Source organism: Prunus avium, chromosome 3, assembly GCF_965620075.1.
Source record: "Prunus avium chromosome 3, drPruAviu1.hap1.1, whole genome shotgun sequence".
NCBI lineage: Eukaryota > Viridiplantae > Streptophyta > Magnoliopsida > Rosales > Rosaceae > Prunus > Prunus avium.
The window spans coordinates 13,947,892-13,954,751 of record NC_142286.1 but is presented as its reverse complement, the minus strand read 5'-3'; the positions used below and the strand labels follow the sequence as shown (position 1 = coordinate 13,954,751).

Genomic DNA, 6,860 nt, shown 5'->3' with positions numbered 1-6,860 from the left:
TCTCGCATAGTGCGCGATTTCCGGGTTCATTACGGTTGGACCGTTGGATCGTAGTCACACTGGAATAGATCGATCTAGGTAATTTAAGGATCGTTGTCAGCATGCTAGACATTGCCCCACGAGTTCCGGGGACGCCCGAACCGTGAGGTGCGAGATTGCGGATCAGGTGGACCAAGTGTCTCCTGAACCCTGCAAGACCGAGGGTTGAAGGCGTCCGTCAGGGACATTGTGATTGGTCAGCGCCTGACTAACTTTGAGGACTTGGTCATGTCTGCATCCCTGATTGAGAGTAGTCAGATGATGGTCCGAGGATGGGGCGATTCCCGCAGGCGACAGTTTGAGATGGGTGGTCCCAGTCAGGGGTCATCCAAGAGAGGTAGTTTTAGTTCTGGATCATCTAGTGGCCACAGTTACGGGGGTTTTCGACTTGGAGGTAGTTCCAGTGGAGGATCTAACAAGAGTGGTAGTTCTGGGAACCGCTCTGGAGGTAGTACAGCTAGAAGTGCTGGGAGATAGCTACAGTCAAGTTCTAGCAGGAGAGGACGTCCTCAGTGTGCAGAGTGTGGAAAGTACCATTCTGGGCCTTGCCAACAGGATGCTACGGGATGTTATCAGTGTGGACAGTCCGGACATTTTCGGAGGGATTGCCCGATGCTTCTTCAGGGTAGAGAGATGACAGCTGCACCGACACAGGGGATTGGCACCCAGGGTAGATCTCAAGGGACCCCACAGTTGATAGGGGCCTCGTCTAGCGGTGGGACCCAGACCAGTGTAGCCAACAGAGGTGGTAGTCAGCAGAGGGGACGAGGTGGACGTTCCAGGGCTACATGCAGAGTTTATAATATGTCATAGCAGGAGGCACAGGCATCACCTGACGTGATTATAGGTATTACACGAGTCTTTGGGATTCCTGCTAGAGTTTTAATTGATCCTAGGGCTACGCATTCTTTTGTCACACCTAGTTTTGCACACAACGCTGACGTGAGACTCTCAGCTTTATGAAATGAGCTGGCGATCTCCGTACCTACAGGAGAGACCTTTTTGGTGGGTACAGTGTATAGAGATAGTATGGTACTGGTAGGAGATGTGTTATTGGAGGCAGACTTGATTCCCCTAGATATGGTAGACTTGGATATAATTTTGGGCATGGATTGGTTGGCCAAACATCATGCCTCATAGACTGTTTCAGGAAGGAGGTCGTGATCCGTAGTCCCGGACAACCTGAGGTAACATTTTATGGTGAGCGCAGAGTCCTTCCATCTTGTCTTGTTTCAGCTATAACGGCAAGACGATTGCTCAGGAAGGGATGTTCAGGATATTTGGCGCATGTTATCGACACCCGGGATAATGGATTGAGGTTGGAGGATATTCCAGTAGTACAGGATTTTCCATATGTGTTTTCGGAGGATCTTCAGGGTTTACCGCCTCACAGGGAGATTGAGTTCACTATTGAGCTCGTTCTGGGTACGAATCCCATTTCTCAGGCTCCGTACAAAATGGCACTAGCAGAGTTAAGGGAATTAAAGACTCAGTTACAGGAGCTGGTGGATAAGGGTTTCATTCGACCCAGTTTTTCACCATGGGGCGCTCCAGTGTTATTTGTTAAGAAGAAGGATGGCACCATGAGATTATGTATTGACTACAGGCAGCTAAATAAGGTCACAGTAAAGAACCGGTATCCGTTACCACGGATAGACGATCTGTTTGATCAGCTAAAGGGTGCCAAGGTATTTTCTAAGATTGATTTGAGATCTGGGTATCATCAGCTACGCATTAGAGAGGAGGATGTGCCTAAGACAGCTTTTCGGACGAGGTATGGGCACTATGAGTTCCTGGTGATGCCGTTTGGATTGACTAACACGCCAGCTGCGTTTATGGACCTCATGAACAGAGTGTTCCGACGTTACTTGGATCACTTTGTGATTGTGTTCATAGACGATATTTTGGTATACTCCAAAAGTCAAAGAGCGCACATGAAGAATTTGGAAATGGTGTTGAAGACTTTAAGGAGGAAACAGCTGTATGCCAAGTTCAGCAAGTGTCAGTTTTGGTTGGACAGAGTGAGTTTCTTGGGGCGTGCGATTTCCGCCGAGGGTATTTATGTGGATCCCCAGAAAGTTGAGGCAGTAGTGAATTGGCCACAACCAACCAATGTTACTGAGATACGGAGTTTCCTTGGGTTAGCCGGGTATTATCGTCGCTTTGTGGAGGGTTCCTCTACCACAGCGGCGCCTCTCACTCGTTTGACAAAGAAAGGCGTCAAGTTTGAATGGTCAGACGAGTGTGAAGAGAGTTTTAACGAACTCAAGACCAGGTTGACCACTGCTCCGGTGTTAGCACTCCCGGACGACATGGGGAACTTCGTAATTTACAGTGATGCATCCCGACAAGGGTTAGGTTGTATGCTGATGCAGCATGGTAGAGTAATCGCTTATGCTTCCAGGCAACTTAAGAAGCATGAGTTGAACTATCCTACTCATGATCTAGAACTTGCTGCAGTAGTGTTCGCCTTGAAGATTTGGCGACACTATCTCTACGGGGAAACGTGCCAAATTTTCACAGATCATAAGAGCTTGAAGTACCTGTTCACCCAGAAGGAACTGAATATGAGGCAAAGTAGATGGCTAGAACTGATTAAAGATTATGACTGTACTATTGAGCATCACCCAGGGAGAGCAAATGTGGTAGCTGATGCCCTTAGCAGGAAGTCCTCGGGATTGGTAGCTTATTTCCGAGGGAGGTATGTGCCATTGCTGATTGAGATGAGGAAATTGAGAGTTGGACTAAGTGTGGATGTCTGGGAGCACTGTTAGCTACTCTTCATGTGAGACCAGTGCTAGTGGAGCGAATAATCGAAGCCCAGTGTCAAGACCCATTAGTTTGTACATTGAGATTGGAGGTCGAGAATCACACCAAGACGGATTATTCCGTGAGGAATGATGGAGCCTTGATGGTGGGCACGAGGTTGTATGTCCCCGATGATGAGGCACTAAAGAGGGAAATTCTTGAAGAGGCCCATTGTTCAGCTTTTGCTATGCACCCTGGCAGTACTAAGATGTATCGTACTCTGAGGGAACACTACTGGTGGCCTTTCATGAAGACACAGATAGCAGATTATGTCAGGAAGTGCTTGGTGTGTTAACAGGTTAAGGCAGAGCAACATAAACCATTGGGATTGCTGCAACCACTTCCGATTCCTGAGTGGAAGTGGGAGCACATTACCATGTATTTCTTTTTTAAACTTCCTCGGACAACGAATAAGCATGATGGAGTGTGGGTTATTGTGGACTGACTAACTAAGTCAGCTCACTTTCTGCCGGTGAGAGAGAAGTATACTTTGAATAAGTTGGCCAAGATTTTTATTGATGAGATAGTGAGACTCCATGGGGTACCAGTATCTATTGTTTCCGATAGAGATCCTCGGTTCACGTCCCATTTTTGGACGAAGTTGCATGAGGCATTTGGGACCCAGCTGCGGTTCAGTACTGCATTTCATCCCCAGACAGATGGTCAGTCTGAGAGGACGATTCAAACTTTAGAGGATATGTTGAGAGCTTGTGCACTGCAGTTTCAGGGTGACTGGAATGAGAAATTGCCACTCAAGGGGTTTGCGTATAATAACAGCTTTCAAGCGAGCATAGGGATGTCTCCATTTGATGCATTGTATGGAAAATAGTGTAGAACGCCCTTGTATTGGGATGAGGTAGGAGAGCACAAGTTCGAGGCGTCGGAGGATGTGGAAAGAACCAAGAAACAGGTGGAATTAATTAGAGAAAGGCTCAAGGCAGCCCAGGATCGACAAAAGAGTTATGCAAATAACCGGAGAAAAGATCTTCAGTTTGAGAATTGGGAAACAGGGAAAACTAAGCCCTCGCTATATTGGACCATACGAGATTGTGTAGCGTGTGGGCCCAGTAGCTTACAGACTCGCATTGCCAGCAGATCTTTCCCGTTTACACGATGTGTTCCACGTATCTATGCTCCGGAAATACATTTCAGACCCATCCCATGTATTGGAGGATCAACCCATAAAGTTGGAGGATGATTTGAGTTATGTAGAGCAGCCTGTTCAGATCCTGGACTGGAAGATGCAGGTCCTTCGGTCCAGAGAGATTCCACTAGTAAAGGTGTTATGGAGGAGTCACACTGTGGAGGAGGCCACTTGGGAACCCGAAGAGCAGATGCGGGCCCAGTATCCTTACCACTTCGAGTGACAGGTATGTAATTTCGAGGATGAAATTTTAATTAATGCAACTTCGTTCTGGGGGGTAGATTGTAACAACCCAATCCTTAATTAATATTTAACTAATATTTTAACAAGGAAAAAGACTAAACTATCCTCGAAATATTTTATTAGGTTTTAAGTTGACTTGTTGACCGGGGAAGAATTTGGGAAAACTACTTGTACCGTAGACACGTAGTGGACTCGAATCGGAACAGTAACGAAGAGATTACGAGCAAATTACGAAAAAGGGCAAAACAGTAATTTGCTGAAATCAGATTTTTTTAAAATCCGGGTCTCCTTTCTCTCTCCCCACTCTTCTTCCTTCTCACGATCAAACCCTCCTCCCCGTTACTGTTCACCCGAAACCACCCAAGCCACCCAGCCACCGCCACGCCACCCAAACCGGCCAAGAACGAACCGGTGTCATGCCGCCACCTCAGCCCGCCCTTCTCCCCGCTGTCCGCCCCCTGGAGCTCGTTGGAAAACCACGAAAAACCGCCGTTTTTCAGTCAAAACTTCCGACGTTCGTACGCCGTCGTCCTGCCACCAAATCAAGTGATTGAGGTATGGTTTTTCGACTGATTTTAATGCTCTAGCTGTTGGTTGGGTAGGTTTTCAGAGATTTTGAAGTTTGACAGGTTGTTTTACGAGTTGAGTTACTGCCGGTTTTGCATCGCCATTTTCAGTCACTTCCGGCCACTTTTTGGCCATAGTCCAAGAACAAAAGTGGTTCCAAATAGGGTATATTACCTAGGATAGGAGTTTGGGCCGACGTTGTGGAGAAAATCCGGTCACCGGAAATTGTTAGGCAGACCCACGCTCTGCCGGTGCGTGGGCCAGGTAATAGGAGCCACTCTTGGTCCTAGAATAATCCTCGTGTCCTCACGAGCGCGTAGGATTTCACGGATCTCAATTTGGATAACGTTTGAACCCCGAACGGATCTCGCATAGTGCACGATTTCCGGGTTCATTATGGTTGGACCATTGGATCGTAGTCAAACTGGAATAGATCGATCTAGGTAATTTAAGGATCGTGTAGGATTCGACGGATCGTAAATCGGAGTCCCGGATGCTCCGAAAAAGCCAACCCTAGGGCTAGGTTTACGGAAAATTGTTCGTCAGTCTGATCGTGCGATCGTGAGCAATCCAACCGTCCGATCGAGACCAAACTTTCAGGACATGTGTCCTAGGCTTGTTGGAACCTCTAGGAACGTTCGGATTGGAATTCTGAGGTTGCGGACCCCACGGGATCCCGAGTTGACATTTTGGGACTTTATCGTTTTTGAGTCCCTAAGTACTTTTTTGGGTGAAAACCAAGGTATCCCCCGCGCGATTGCGGGGACTAACCCTCGAGGTACTGTCGGGCGCAAAGCGGGGACCTCTCCCAACAAAGTCTGCTCTATTCGCAAGCGCCTGGGATCGAACCCAGAACCTCTTGTTTAAAGAATCCAAGCCCCTTCCACTTGGACCAACTGAGAGAAAAGCTAATGTGGGCATAGGAATGACCTTTAAAGTGATGCACGCACTTTTAGGAGCCGAGGGTCAGGGTTTTTAATTTAATACTATATTACTGAGCAGAGTTTTTAATAAAATATTTTGATGATTATACAGGCACCCGGGCACCAGGTGACCCGCAAGAGGGACCTTCGAAAGGTCCAGCTAGCTCAGATCACCAGTGAGTGGACCTTTTTATTTTTATAAATGAAGTTATGCAATTTAATATCATTATTTGATCTTGAATGAGTTTATTCATTGATCAGAGTTTTAATAGCTTGGTTTATCACTTTTTTTATGATTATTATTATATTTTATATGCTGCCGAGTTGAGAGTGCCTAGAGATTTTGGCATACTAGAATTTTAAATAATTATTAGATAAAATGGCAGCTGAGTTAACGGATAAATAAGAACTTATTTTATTTCTGGTTAAATTATTTCTGAAACTATATTTTCTTAGAAACCACCATAGGTACTCAAGATTAATTAAGGTTGCCTTCGGTTACATTGATGTCGACGGACATCCAGTTGCCTTCAGATTTGTCAGCATGCTAGACATTGCCCCACGAGTTCCGGGGATGCTGAACCGTGAGGTGCGAGATTGCGGATCAGGTGGACCAAGGGTCTCCTGAACCCTGCGAGATTGCGGTTCGGTTGACCTTGCGTCACCGAGACCTGCGAGACGTGTCACTCCGGTGGCACGAGAATGGAATTGACGGAACTAATGGAATTGACGGAAACTAAATGGAATTGACGGAATGATAAAGGGGTACACCTAGGTGGTAGATTAAAGTGATTTCAATGCTTTTAAGAATTTAATGTTTGATTAAGTGTGTGATTGAATTGATAGATATAAATATGTATGCTTTGATTTCAGTATAAGTATGATAAGAAATGGTTTAGTTTTATAACTGATTTTACAGTGGGGGTTAGTATGTTTTTATACTATGTTTCTAAAGCTTTGTTTTTGGTCCACTCACCCTTTTCGTGTTTTGCGCCCCCCAGGCAGTAAGCGTGCATAGTGAGCCACCACCGGGCCGAGTCCAGTCATATACTGATATCACTATGGTTCCAATCTCAACCATGGAACCAAACTGCAAAATATCATCAGGTAAGAGGAAGGTATCATGCTCAGAGCCA

General features: G+C 46.2%; 1 pseudogene; it reads left to right on the top strand.

Annotated features, from left to right (window-relative positions):
• The first annotated feature begins 267 nt into the window (after positions 1-267).
• Positions 268-3,676, top strand: LOC148295683 (uncharacterized; annotated as a pseudogene).
• Positions 3,677-6,860: the final 3,184 nt, after the last annotated feature.